Source organism: Apium graveolens, chromosome 1 (assembly GCF_009905375.1).
Source record: "Apium graveolens cultivar Ventura chromosome 1, ASM990537v1, whole genome shotgun sequence".
Lineage (NCBI taxonomy): Eukaryota > Viridiplantae > Streptophyta > Magnoliopsida > Apiales > Apiaceae > Apium > Apium graveolens.
Genome location: NC_133647.1, coordinates 39495820 through 39512279, shown reverse-complemented (window position 1 = coordinate 39512279; position 16460 = coordinate 39495820).

Here is a 16460-nt window from a genome sequence, read left to right as displayed (position 1 = left end):
TGGCGGTAATGCATTTATGAAATATTTTCACTCAATGATGGTGTCGTCTAAACAATTTTTAATATTTTTTATTGATTTATTTTATGCAATTTGTTTTCACTAAATTAGCTTTTAACACAAGTGGTGCAAGAGTAACAATATTACTTTAGGTGCATTAGTTTTTATGTGCCAACCTTTTTCAACTAATATTCAAAGCACACAAGAGAAGTAGAACCCCCACTTATCTTTGAAATCCTCACTTGTCTTTAATTTCAACTTACTAATGTTCTAATTCCGGTTTAAGCCAACTAAGGGATGTATGTTAGATAATTCAATTAGCAACAAGTTGGACAATTCATTAAAATGTTCCATCTTAGGCTCTATTTTTCATTTAATAACATTATATACAAGAAAATAAAATAACAATACAGTGTTGGTCATGCGAGAGATATTTCAAACAAAATTAATACAATAAACATTTGTACAAATACTGTCGGGCGTATGATATATGCCTCTGCTAGAAATAAACTAAGCATTCACATTCATTTAAGATAATGATAATGATTTTAAATTAATAGGTTAAAGTGCAAGACCAATTTGTGACCATTCAAGTTAAGCTACCTTGAAAAAGCAGTGAGCATTGTAAAGTAAAGAGTTTTTTCCCTAACTGCCATATAGCCAAAGCAAATAAAAATTAACAAATCAATCAACTATCAAGTAGTTCTACCATATAATATTCTTAAGTTCTACTAAAGAACTCAGCTATATAATTGATATCCCATAAAATTGTCATGGGTGTTCTATTGGGTCTTCAAGAAATCAGGTCATATTATCATCAAGGAAAAAAAAGGACGAGCTATGAAGAACGCGTCTCCAAAGCCCAGGTTCCACCCTAGACAAAGCTAGCCTTATATAGCGGCCGTTTGTGATGACTATCAATAATGAGAAGTTATGACGATGATTGATGGAGTTCTACATAAAGGTTTATGATGGTCATTACACAGAAGCTTGCAACGATCATAGTAAAGGAGGCGTGCGATGGTCGCTACGACTGCCACTATAGTAGAAGATGACGATAAAGAACAAGTATTGATGAAGGAGTTCATTAAAGATGTTTTGAAGTTAAGGGAGAAAGAATAAAGCTATCAAGAACCAAGAAATGTTCCAGACTCCAGGGAAGCGTCCCCGGACTCCTTAGGGCGTGCCCCGTGCTATGTAGCCACACGGGGTGGCCGCTCTGCAATGCAAAATGAATACCTATAATAATTAGTAAGGAGGTTGCTCCCACAACTGAAATGGGATCTAAATTAAGCATTAAGGATTACACAAGTCAAGAGGAGAAGCCTTCGTAGGAGCTCCACCATACTTAGGGCGCGCCCTAGGTGTCTAGAGTAGCCTTTGGAGGTCCCTAAACCCCTCAGGGCACGCCAGAGCAGAGAAAAGGGTCTTTAGGAGCTTTTCTTCTTGGAAAATATACTAAAAGTGTCGTTATGTAGTCTTGTGAGTTTTCCTCATAGGGGAACGATTGTTAACACTCTGCTTTGGGAGCACTGTATGTGCATTCGACGGGTTGTCCTCGTCGGGAGACTTAGGGTTTATTTCATACTTTGCACTTGTATGATTGGGAACACTTGTCTTGTAGTCTGGTGGGTTTTCCTCATTGGGGGGGCGAGTATGCGCTTGAGCATTTGCAGTAACTCATGGCTATATCTGCAGTTATGATCGATGAAGACAGCGGTAGCTGATAGGATATCCATCAGCCTGGGAGTTTTCTAATCTGTGAAGTTTCGAAGTCTTAACCGAGTCTTGGGACTTTGTGACTAGCCCGCATCGCTAGGCACTCCTAAAGCAAATCAATGTTCGAGTTATAATAAGAAGTTGGTTCGACAACTCCTATTGGGCCACGAAATGAGATGCTAAGTCCATCTAGGTTTCATGTTCCCAAAGAACTATGTCCGACTTGATTCTCTATAAAAGGAGGTACGTAGGCATATTGTGATCATACGTATTTGAGAGCTCTCATAAGGAAAACATAAACCCTAGCAATCTCAGCCGTTTCTTAAGTACAAATCAGTACACTCCGGTGATTTCTCCGATCAACGGCCACCACTGCAGATCTTGATTCCAACCGCGAAACTCGAATCTTTGTTAACCAAATTTCTCCGTTAACAATATTCATTACAAAAGTTTAACTTTTAATTAAATGACACTTTTGTTTCGATGAATTTCTGCCTTGGATTAAATTAACTAGTGGCAAGTTTGATACCTATTCTTATAATTGATTCGTGTCTTTTAGTCAAGATCAGATAGATTGGTGTTTAAAACTTTACTTATTGAGTTTCAATTCCTTGATTGTATTTTGTCTACCCGAGAAGATATATTGTGATGGACCACTGGTACTTAGAGGAAAGAAACAACTAATCTATCTATAAATGAAATAACATTATAAATCAAATAAAAATGAAAATACTGATAATCTCACCCCAAAAATTCAATAAAACCTACCCTGAAATACTCTTAGTTGACTTAACTCTGGGACATTATATTTTATAATGAAGATGTAATCAGCAATAATATAAAACCTTTTCAGAAAAAACATACAATGACTTTGTTTGTGTAGAGCTATTGAATAATGGGCATTCAACGAGGCATATCTATTTATAGGCTTGTTTTTTTGCATAATTTTCCATGAAGTATATGTTTATGAAACACAAAAGCTAGTAGGGGTCGACCAAATCCATATCATACAATTAGGCGCAATTTATTTGATACAAAGCTGGAGCCAAAACAAGTCTGTTAACATAAAATTGTCCATGAACCGGCGTACACGGTAAAAGGAAGTCAAAAGACAAATGATTTAATTAGTGTTTGAATGTGCCCTTTGCAATTTCAATTACGATTTTAAATTTGAGTCGAGTCTTATATAGATACTTTTAAGTCAAATGGCATGGTGATTGAGTTATAGTTCAACAAGTAGGGTCGAGATGGTACTTTTAAGACAGAAAAAAACTAATAATAAATAAAGTACATTAAAAAATATCATGATAAAAATTATTGGTCAAAATGAGAGTATAAAATAATTATCTAATTTAATAAAGCTTTTAGCACTAATTTTCTTATTTTAGAAATATACTTAATAACAATTAATCAAATGCATTACATTTAATATATACTAATATTAGATCAAATTTTAATATTTTATTTTTCAGCGTCACTACCCGACTAATTCAAGTCATTGTTCTCAAAATCGACCGTCTTAGTCAAGATAAATGAGCGATTCTGCACAAAATAAATGATTTTCTTCTCCGTAATGAATAACAATTAATGTTTTTTCTTTATTTAGGAGTATGTGTAAAATAATGATAATAATAAGAGTAATATATTATTTCGATGGTTTAATTTTTACTAATAAATTAATTTTTTAGGTTAACTTATTAATATATTTGGTTTTTGATTTTTGATTTAAGTATTCATTTTAAGTACTATCGGATTAAACCGAACACTCTTGACTCGGTAAGCTCACTAAGTCAAACTGAATTTTAATTTTTAGAAAAAAAATCAAATAAAGTATAAAAAATATATTTAATTTTATAAATAATATAAATAATAACAATTAACAAAATAATTGATATGTGTGTATATAACCAGATAATTAAAACTGACGCTATATAATTATATAAACTATCATTTTATTTACTCAAAAGTTAAAATTAAAAAAAGGAGAAAAAGTGATTTTTTGATAAAAATTTTAATATAAAATCAAAATTTATTAAATAAAAATAGTACTAAGATAAACTTCTCGAAGAAGAGGTCACGAGTTCGATTTTTTGATACAAACACAATTTTAATACATTTTTTTCTTAAATAACAATGTGGCGACGTTATTGAAATTTTATTGTAAAACTACAAAAACTAAAAATGGAGTCATATAAATGATATAAATAAATATTATATTGACTAAAAATTTAAAGTAACATAAAAGAATCTAATAAAAAGACAGGATGTGACGGCCTCAACCCTGGGGTCAGGAGTTGACGTCACCAAACATAACAAACCACGAACATAAACTACAAGAGTATTATTATTATATTATCACGACCCCAAAACCAAGATCTGATCCAAGTTCAAGTATGATTTAAGCTAATCACTATTACACACCATTTATTAAAAATCTGACACACTAACTTATTCATCAACTTATCGAACCGCACATGGTCTGATACAAACTACCTCAGAGGAGCCGGGACCGGAAGGGGAGGAGAATCTGTTATGTCCGGGTCTGATAGGTCTTCTAGGAATCTGCGATATGTATATAACTGGTTGCAAGGGTGACCATATAATCGCTCAGCAGTACCAACATATGAATATCAAAGTAAAAACAGTAATGTAAACAGTTATAGGAACATAACTATAAATCAATATGAAATCAGTAACCTGTAATCATTTCGAACAAAAGTAAATAAACATTGATAAAAAAACTAGATATCACTGACCAACATGCTCTTTATAAAACAAATGTAGTTGTGTGTTGTGTAAAGACCAAAGTCCAATTTTAGCATGCTATTCACATTTGTTATTCAACTGTATAAATCACTTATTCCTTTACGAAAATCACAAAGCCAAATCAGATACGTAATGGATATGTGCAGACAGTTGATCAGGCTATCAACACCAAACGGCTTAAACTACCATCTCATACACATGTTTCGGAACTCGGAGACTAGCTGGGTCTCTGACCTGCTGGACTAATCGGTTATGTAATGCACGCAGCCGAGTTAGCCTCTTACGCAACCTCAATAGGCCACTCTAGCCCCTATGTATCCGATATCTGATCATTTTATCCAGTTTTAAAATCACTTGTACCTATCTCAGTATAAAATTGTACATTTAACACCACACTTAAAACTAGTTCACAATTCATTTTCATCCGAGATAAGTACCTTTCGAAGTTACTTTTCCCAAAAATGGATTTAAAACAATTAGTTATAACTACAGGGAATACGTAACTTTAAATGTTTATGTTCCTGTACGAGAATACAACAGCAGTTTATTCATATACACTGAACCATAAAAGAATGGTCAAGGGTACTCGCCTTGCAACGCTTTAACAGAAATCCTAGGTAGCTATTACGCTGACTTCGGTCATTGCGGACTCGACTGGGATCTACAGTAACAGAATAACCTAATTAGTTATACCGACATGTTTGATATCCTCGAACCTAAATAACCCAATCCGATAAGCCGACTCGTGTAAAATATATACACATATTCACGTAATCAATAATCATAATAAGCGTAAAACGTTTTATATCGTATAGTACGCTTTTCGTATTTAAAATAATTTTTAGAAAAATTTTGATAACGACTCCTCTGTTTATAAGCCTACCCGTTGAAACATAATCGACTTCAATTTTCAACAATCACAATTCCACAACTTACGTCACATTACGATTTTTACAATTAAATAACTAATTACGCACGAAAACTCATTATACGAACCACTTAATTTATTTTTCAAATTTAGGACTCAAAACGTATCATCACCGTCCACCATCAACTCACCGAAACTAATTGCCGACGGCGGCAAAATTTTGTAGGTACTCGATTAAATTCTGGGTTTCCAGCGCAAAAATTCCACTTATTAATTATAATTATTCCCCGCACGAAAAATATATTTTATCATGAATATTACTTGAATCAATTCTTGCAGAGATTAATAAATAATATTAAAAAGAAAGCCAAACCACACGCGCCACATGCGCAGAAACAGGACCAAGAAACAGAACAGCCGAACAACAATCAAAAAACAGGGCAACAACCGGCGAAAAAAACACCGGCAACAACACACACACAGATTAAGCACACACACAGCACCACATCTACACACACATATATATATGTGAATATACATATATATCAATTACATAAACCGGAAAATCAGGCGGCGGCTCACCGGAAAAGCAAGAACAGCGGCGACTGGAAACAAGAAAGGAAGAAAAACTGGGGAGGGAGAACAGACGAGATAGGTGCGAGACCAAAGAGAGAGAGAGAGACGAGACTGTGTGATGCTTGGTGTGTATGTGTTTTTGAATTAGGCAGCAGCCAACACGTATCAAATAAAATGAATACGTGTCAATTTCTTTTATAATATTTTGACACGTGTCCCTGAAAGTAACGAGGCAAAATTTTTATCTCGTATCGAGCAATTTATCGAACAAAGTTGCGGTTAAAGAAGAGTCAAAAAATTACCAAATGAGTTTTCAAATTCTCAAGATAATAAAATAAAATTTTCATAATTTTTAAACCATTTTTGAAACGCAACTCGTATCCGCTTTTAACGATTTACCGAATAAACGTGCGGGTGAATTTAATCCCAAAAATTTCCAAAATAATTTTAAAATTCTCAAAATATTCCTAACTTTATAAAATACAAATTTCACAATTTTTGAAGCATCTTGGAGTTAAATACTGATTTTACAAATAAATGAAATCAGAAAATCATTTAAAGATAAATAATTAATGAAATATTGATTTCTAAATTTTATAAAATCCCAAAAATAATTATTGAAAATATAAAACCATAAAAACAATTTTAGAGATAATTCAAATATTTATGAAGATAAATCTGCAATAAAACCACTTTTAAAAGTGAAACAAATCAACACAACTCAATAATTAATTACACAAATAATTCCTATACACCAATAATCTCACGTAAATAATGTTAAACACCACACATCTGTCAAAACCATTACATATATTTTATATAATTAATTATTCAAAAATTACATATTAAACCAATACAAAATATACGAGTCGTTATATCCTTCCCCCTTAAAAAGATTATGTTGCCAGAATCTGACTTAACTAAACAAATGAGGATATTTATCAAGCATGTCTGACTCTAACTCTCTAGTAGACTCTTCTACTCGAGGATTTTTCCAAAGCACTTTTACTATGGGGATTGACGTATTTCTAAGGACTCGCTCTTTACGATCTAAAATTTGGATTGGTTGTTCCACATAGGACAAATCTGGCTGAAGCTCAATCGGTTCATACTTTATGACTTGATTCGAATTAGAAATATATGGCTTCAACATAGATACATGGAACACATTATGAATATGCTGCAACTGCTGCGGCAACGCTATTTCGTAAGCGACTTTCCCTATTTTCTTCAAAACTTCAAATTGTCCGATGTACCTTGGGCTGAGCTTACCTTTCTGACCAAATCGAACTAACCCTTTCCAAGGTGATACTTTCAGTAATACCAACGATCCTACTTCAAAGTTCATATCTTTTCGATGTAAATCTGCATTCTTTCTCTGTCTATCCTGGGTTGCTTCTAACATTTTTCGAATCAATGCCACTGCATCTTTGGTCTACTGAACCAGCTCAGGACCTAACACTTTCTTCTCTCCTACTTTATCCCAATACAATGGTGATCTACACTTGCGTCCATACAAAGCTTCGTAAGGTGGCATTCCAATGCTGGCATGATAGCTATTGTTGTACGAGAAGTCAATTAAAGGTAAATGTTTATCCCAGTTTCCCTTAAAATCCAAAGCACAAACCCTTAACATATCTTCTATGGTCTGGATTTTTCTTTCACTTTGGCCATCTGTCTGAGGATGATAGGCGGTGCTCATATTAAGCTTGGTTCGTAGACATTCTTGTAACTTAGTCCAAAACCTTGAATTGAATCTCGGGTCTCGATATGATACAATGGACACAAGAAGTCCATGCTTGGTCACTATTTCATCCAAATACAACTTAACTAACCTTTCTAAAGAATATATTTCATTAATTGGGAGGAAATGGGCTGACTTTGTCAACCGGTCGATGATTACCCAAATAGCATCATGACTGGCTCTTGTCTTCGGCAATCCCACTACGAAATCCATTGCAATCTCTTCCCACTTCCATTGGGAATATCCAAGGGTTGTAACAATCCACTCGGCCTTTGATGTTCTGCTTTTAAAGTCTGGCACACGTGACATTTGTTAACCCAATTTGCAATATCTTTCTTCATTCCTGGCCACCAGAAGTTTTTCTTCAAATCTTGATACATCTTAGTGCTCCCAGAGTGGATAGAAAACCGAGAGTTATGCGCTTCGTGTAAAACTTCATTCCTCAGTTCCATCACATTGGGAATCCAAATTCTGGAAGAGAATCTGAACATACGTTGGTTATCCCTTTGGGTACATAGTTCTTCTCCTGTCAGGTTATCCAATTATTGCTTCATAATTCCTTCTTGACACATTTTTATCTTATCCATTAATGCTGGATGAAAGGTAATCTCATACAATTGCTCCTTATCTTTTCTTTGTACCTGAACTTCAATTTCCATCTTTTTCAAGTCTTGTGCTAACTCTTCCGCAATCTGAACCATATTCAGTCTCTCTTTTCTTCTCAAGGCATCTGCCACCACATTGGCCTTACCTGGATGATAGCTAATTGAACAATCGTAGTACTTAATTAGTTCCAACCATCTTCTCTATCTCATGTTCAAATCCTTCTGAGTGAATATATACTTCAAGCTTTTATGATCAATGTAAATATAATACTTTTCTCCATACAAATAATGTTTCCACAATTCCAATACAAAAACTATAGCTACTAGCTCAAGATCATGGACTGGATACTTCTGTTCATGCAGTTTTAATTGTCTGGAGGCATAGGCGATGACTTTGTCGTGTTGCATCAATACACAACCTAAACCTTTTAAAGAAGCGTCGCTATATATTATAAATTTTCTCGTCTCATCTGGAAATGCTAGTACTGGAGCTGACACTAGTCTCTTCTTCAGTTCCTGGAAGTTTTCTTCACATTTCTCTGTCAAAATAAATTTCTCATTCTTCCTGGTTAGCTTGGTTAACGAGACTGCAATCTTAGACAAATCCTTCACAAATCTTCGATAATATCCTGCTAGCCTAAGAAAATTTTTCACTTTTATTGGAGTCTTTGGTTGCTCCCACGTGGATACGGCTTCAATCTTTACAGGGTCTACCTTGATACCTTCCTTGCTTACCACATGTCCACGAAACTGTACTTCTGTCAACCAAAACTCACACTTGGAAAACTTCGCGTACAGTTGTTTTTCTCTTAACCTTTGGAGGGAGATTCTTAAGTGTGTTGCGTGATCTTCTTGAGTCTTTGAATAAATGAGGATGTCATCAATAAATACAATAACAAACTTACCAAGTACTCTTTATACACCTGATTTATTAAATCCATAAAATTCGATGGTGCATTGGTCAATCTGAATGACATTATTAAGAATTCATAATGGCCACACCTTGTTCCGAACACAGTTTTGTGTATATCTTCAGGCTTGATCTTCAATTGGTGGTAGCCAGATCTCAAGTCAATCTTTAAAAAATAGCATGTTCCTTTAATCTGGTCAAATAAATCATCAATCATCGGCAAAGGATACTTATTCTTGATTGTCAACTTATTCAGTTCCCTATAATCAATGCATAACCTCATACTTCCATCCTTCTTCTTTACGAATAGCACTGGAGCACCACACGGAGGAGCACTTGGTCGGATAACTCCTTTATCTAATCGTTCTTGAAGTTTTTTGGCCAATTCCTTCATTTCCACTGGAACCATTCGATATGGAGCTTTGGAAACTGGTTCTGCTCCTGGTATCAAATCAATGGAGAACTCTATTTCTCGACCACGTGGTAATCCTGGAAATTCTTCCGGAAAGACGTTGGGATATTCTCTTCCTATTGCAATCTCATCCAGGGTAGGTGTCTCTTTTTTGGTGTCCACCACATGAGCCAAATAAACCTCGCATCATTGCCTTAACAATTTCTTTGCTTGCAGTACTGAGAGAAACTTCTTGTCCTGTTTCTGTCCTTGATAATCTACCCTCACATTATCTTTTGTATACGTAACAACTCTATTTTTCTTGCAGTCAATACTTGCCTTATATAGAGACAACCAATCCATGCCTAGAATAACATCGAATTCTCCTAACTCAAAAGGTATTAGGTCGGCGGGAAAAGAATGACCGAACATCTCTATTGAGCACTTAGGGCAGAATTGACTTACAGGTACCTTATCTTGATTGGCCACTTCTATGGTTAAAGGTTCATCTAAGACTTCCAACATTAATTGCTTTTTATTCACACTGTTCAGGGATATGAAAGATTTAGACGCTTCCGAATCAAATAGAACATTAACAGGCACGGAATTAAGAGAAAGTGTACCTTCAACTACATCGGAATCTCGAGCCGGGGATTTCTTACTCATTTTGAAAGTTCTAGCTATGGCTGTACTTGTTGTTGGTCCTTGAGATGCACTTCCTCCTATACTACCCTGGGTAGCTGATCTGTAATTCCTAGCAATGTGCCCCACTTTGCCGCAGCTGAAAGAGGTTACTCCTTGGTTCTCATATTTGCACTTAGTGAAATAATGACCCTTCTGGCCGCACTTGAAATAGTTGACGTTCTCTCTGCGCTGACCACTGTGCTTCTTTCCATATGTCTTACAATCGATCACTGGCTTACTAGACTTCATCGGAGTAGAACTGAATGAGGTAGTACTGGACCTAAATTGTGGGAAATTCTTCCTCCTGAATTTCCTGTCTTTATTCATTCCAAACCGTTGTTGAAACTTCTGACTTACTCCTTCTTGTTCTGACTTGGCAGGCCCACCTTTAAACTTCATTTTCTTCTCACCTCTTTCCTTAGCAGCTAACCTCTGGTCACTTTCTATTACTAAGCCAACTTGAACTATCGAAGTATATGTCTTCCGTTGTAGAGCTACAACTCCCCTTCTAATCTCTGGCTTCAATCCTCGCTGAAACCGCTTCGCTCTCTGAGCTTCCGAACTTACATACTCTGGTGCTATATGAGCCAATTCTGTGAACTTGACTTCGTACTCCATAACAATTCTATCTCATTGCTTCAGCTCTAAAAACTCCATCTCCATCTGATTCTGGAGACAATCCAGAAAATATTTTTCCAAGAACAGTTCTGTGAATCGGGTTCAAGGAATAGGATCTTCTCCTTCCAATGCTCGTGTAGACTCCCACCAATAGTTCGAATCATTTTTCAGAAAGTAACTTCCATATTCTGTCTTTAAATCCTCACTCACCTTGGTGAGAACGAAAGCCTTCTCCATTTCCTTCAACTAGATCCTGGCAGCAACAAGATCTACTTTACCTTTAAATTCTGGGGGTTTTACAGCCTGGAAAGACTTAAAACTAACATCTTGGGGTGTCCCCCTCAGTTGATGCTGCTGTTGGATCTGCAGCTCCTGCTGTTGGATTTGTTGATGTTGTATGAGTTGTTGTTGTTGTTATTGCTATTGCTACTGCTGGAATTGTTGTTGCTGTTGGGCCAGCTGAGTAGACTGCTGACACAACAAATCTATCAATTCACTCATGGAGGGATCCCTAGCAGATTCGTTGTTGGGTTGAGAATTCTTCTTGAGTGGCATTCTCCTGAAACATAGAAGTCATATATATGAAAATGGATTTCTCCAAACAGTTTACACATACGTATCGGGAGAGTGTTGCCACTAAAATATCCTCATCCTCAGTTATTTGGATCCATCCTGAGTGAATGATTATATTCTAGAAATACCAGCAACAAAAGCAATAATAATAATAACAAAAATAATATGAAAACTGAACATCATAAATAAGCAGCTACAATATAACAACCATACAGAAATCCAACTGGTACAACTGATATTCAACTACTAAACCATTCGAGTACACAACCAAATTGGCTGTCATAACAGCCTCCATCTACTACATACTACAATAACATAATGTATATATAAAAACACACTATAGAACTCCTGAAGAACCAAATATGATATTTATCTATCATTGCTGCAACTCTGCTCTAACAACTGCCACTGTCATTGCCACTAATCGAGCCTAACTCGAACACCAACCAGTTAACCAAATCCTGGTACTGAATGGCTCTAAACTCAGAACTAATAAAAGGGTCATTATACCTAGCTCGCTCAACAGTATTCTGAGTCAAAGTCCTCACTCTGGCTCTGCTCCGGGCTGCCCTGAAAGGGTCCAACTGGTACTCGATCAAGATGCGCAGCCAGCTCCGGGATCTGCTCTGTAATAAAATATTTGTTCACCGCATGGTGAACATGATATAGAATCAGGGAGGAAGTAACTGTAAGGGAAGAAGTAGGGAATGGATGTCTAGAGAAAGAAGAACTGGGTCCGCAACCCGGTAGAAAATCCTTCACAGCTGACACTGATCTCTGTACCCAACAAGGATGGGCACTAGATCCAGGTATATCTCTCGGAACAAACTGAGGTGCTGGTGGGGCAGGCAAAGGAGTCTCCTCGGCTATAACATCTAGGGTCCTCTTTAAGTCTGAGTAGTTTGAATCAAATATGTTCTCCCGAGATGGAGAACTAGATATCACTATGGGCCACTGTTAACAATATACATATATAGGAAAGACACAATAAGGTTAAAGCAGTTCTATCAAAACATCAATAGATGTCAGGGTAACGACTTTGGAACCCTCGACTGACTCTTAGGTTTGCTCCTCTAAATGAGTTGTTGACTCACAACTTAGGACACATTTTCTATACCCTTTTTGACTCAATCCCTAACCTAAATCAGGGACTTGAATTTATAGCTCTGATACCAACTGTGACGGCCTCAACCCCGGGGTCAGGAGTTGACGTCACCAAACATAACAAACCATAAAGATAAACTACAAGATTATTATTATTATATTATCATGACCCCAAAACTAAGATCTGATCCAGGTTCAAGTATGATTTTAATCTACTCACTATTACACACCATTTATTAAAATTCTGACACACTAACTTATTCAGCAACTCATCAGACAACACATGGTCGGATTCAAACTACCTCAGAGGAGCCGGGACCGGAAGGGGCTGAGACTCTGTTATGTCCAGGTCTGATAGGTCTTCTAGGCATCTGTGATATGTATATAACAGGTTGCAAGGGTGAGCATATAATCGCTTAGCAGTACCAACATATGAATATCAAAGTAAAAACAATAATGTAAACAGTTATAGAACATAATTGTAAATCATTATGAAATTAGTAACATGTAATCATTTCAAACAACAGTAAATAAACATCGATAAAAGATACTGGATATCACGGACTAGCATGCTCTTTATAAAACAAATGTAGTTGTGTGATGTGTAAACACCAAAGTCCAATTTTAGCATGTTTTTCATATTTGTTAACTGTATAAATCACTTATTCCTTTACGGAAATCACAAAGCCAAATCAGATACGTAATGGATATGTGAAGATAGCTGATCAGGCTATCAACATCAGACGGCTCCAACTGCCATCTCATACACCTGTTCCGGAACTCAGAGACTAGCTAGGTCTCTGACCTGCTGGACTAATCGGTTATGTAATACGCGCAACCGAGTTAGCCTCTTACGCAACCTAAATAGGCCACTTTGGCCCCTATGTATCCAATATGTGATCGTTTTATCCAGTTTTCAAATCACTTGTACCTATCTCAGTATAAAATCGTTCATTTAACAGCACACGTAAAACTAGTTCACAATTCATTTTCATTCGAGATAGGTAACTTTCAAAGTTTTCCTCAAAACGGATTTAAAATAATTAGTTATAACTACAAGGGATACGTAACTTAAAACATTTTTGTTCCTGTACGAGAATAAAATAGCAGTTTATTCATATGCACTGAACTATAAAAGAATGGTCGGGGGTATTTGCCTTGCAACGCTTTAATAGAAACCCTAGGTAGCTTGTACGCTGACTTCGGTCCTAGCGAGATTCGATTGGGATCTACAGTAACAGAATAACTTAATTATTTATACCGACATGCTTGATATCCTCGAACCTAAATAACCCAATCCGATAATCCGACTCGTATAATATATATACACATAATCACGTAATCAATATCACAGTAAGGGTAAAATGTTTTGTATCGTATATCACGATTTTCATATTTAAAATAATTTTTAGAAATATTTTGACAGCAACTCCTCTATTTATAAGCCTACCCATCGAAATATAATCGATGTCAATTTCCAACAATCACAATTCCACAATTTACGTCACAATATGATTTTTACAATTAAATAACTAATTATGCACGAAAACTCATAATACGAACCACTTTATTTATATTATAAATTTAGGACTCATAACGTATCATCACCGTCCACCGTCGACTCACCGAAGTTCATTGTCGACAGCGGTAAAATTTTGCGGCCTAATTAAATTTCGGGTTCCAGCGCAAAAATTCCACCGATTAACTACAATTATTCCCCGCACGAAAAATATATTTTATCACGAATATTACTCGAATAAATTCCTGCAGAGATTAATAAATAATAATAAAAAGGAAGCCAAACCACACACGCCACACACGCCACAGGCGCAGAAACAGGAACAAAAAACAAAACAGTCGAACAACAATCGGAAAACAGGGAAACAACCTGCGGCAAAAACACCGGCAACAACACACACAGATTAAGCACACACACATCACCACATCTACACACACATATATGCAAATATATATATATATATATATATATATATATCAATTACATAGCAACAGAACCAAGCAAAACCGGAGAATCATGTGGCGGCTCACCGGAAAAGCAAGAACAACGGTCACTGGAAACAAGAAAGGAAGAAAAACTGGGGAGGGAGAAGAGAAACGAGAAAGGTGCGAGACCAGAGAGAGAGAGAGACAAGACTGTGTGATGCTTGGTGTGTGTGTTTGTGAATTAAGGTGCAGCCAACACGTATCAAATAAAATGGATATGTGTCAATTTCTTTTATAAGATTTTGACACGTGTCCCTAAAATTACTGAGGCAAAATTTTTATCTCGTACCGAGCAATTTACCGAAGAAAGTTGCGGTTAAAAATGAGTCGACCAATTATGAATGAAGTTTTAAATTCTCAGGATAATAAAATACTAATAAAATAAAATTTTCATAATTTTTAAATCATTTTTGAAACGTAACTCGTACCCGCTTTTAACGATTTAACGAATAAACGTGCGGGTGAATTTAATCCCAAAAATTTCCAAAATAATTTTAAAATTCTCAAAATATTCCTAACTTTATAAAATATAAGTTTCGCAATTTTTGAAGCATCCTGGAATTAAATACTGATTTTACAAATAAATGAAATCAGAAAATCATTTAAAGATAAATAATTAATGAAATATTGATTTCTAAATTTTATAAAATCCCAAAAATAATTATTGAAATTATAAAACCATAAAAACAATTTTAGAGACAATTCAAATATTTACGAAGATAAATCTGCAATAAAACCACTTTTAAAAGTGAAACAAATCAACATAACTCAATAATTAATTACACAAATAATTCCTATACACCAATAATCTCACGTAAATAATGTTAAACAACACACATCTGTCAAAACCATTACACATATTTTATATAATTAATTATTCAAAAATTACATATTAATACATCATAATTTGTAGGCTACCAATACATTCAAGTGGTAAAAAATTATTACATATTCTAGTAATCTAAGTAATTTCTGATAACCATCATATCACTGGCCACAAACTGATTAATCCGCTAAATAGAACCATCTAAAATCGTGCCGCATGGTTCAAGTTAGATGGGTTGAGGGTCGCTGGCTAATTTGAATATTTTAAAAATAGCAATAAATGGTTTAACTTAGATTTGTCCTATTGCCCGAAATGATCACCCATGCTCCAACTCGATAAAAGGCCCTAAATGGCAAACTTTTAAGACAAAATGCTCAAAATGACACAACCCATAATTATGGTCCAAAATAGCACTCGATAACGGTACTTCATGTAACGTTTGGGTATTAAGCCCCAAACATTGTTTCGTCCAGTATTTGTAAGCATTTTTTAATTATTTTTTTAATTAAACTACTAGACACCTGTTGGTAGCCTCGCACATGTAGTGTTTTGATCAGAGTTTAAAACTCCTATATCATTTCGGCGACGGCAGGAAACACCATTTAATGTTACATTTTCAATAGTTATTTTTTGAAATCAATATTTTTTAAATTTAATGATGTACCTAATTTAATAATTTGTAATTTTTTACGGTTCAATCCATTTTGGGTTTTAAAATATTAAAAAATTGAATACAAATATATCTAATTTAATAATTTTTAATATTTTAGGGTTCACCAAGTCCTTTTGAGTTTTAGAAATATTTAAAATAATTTAATAAGATAAACTGTTAGGATGAAAACACGCGCTAATATTCACGCAAGTATACGCGAACGCAAGTAATATAGAATTTATTCTAGTTCATTCCCACGGAGACTGGTTTAGGTTAATTTCAATCAATGCACTTATACATCAATGCTATGATTCTTATTCAATACTAAGATGAATAACAAATTGGTTTTGTTTATAACTAAGATTATTAACTAACATGCAATAAACTAAGAGAGTAAAAGATTGATTTTATTATATAACACAT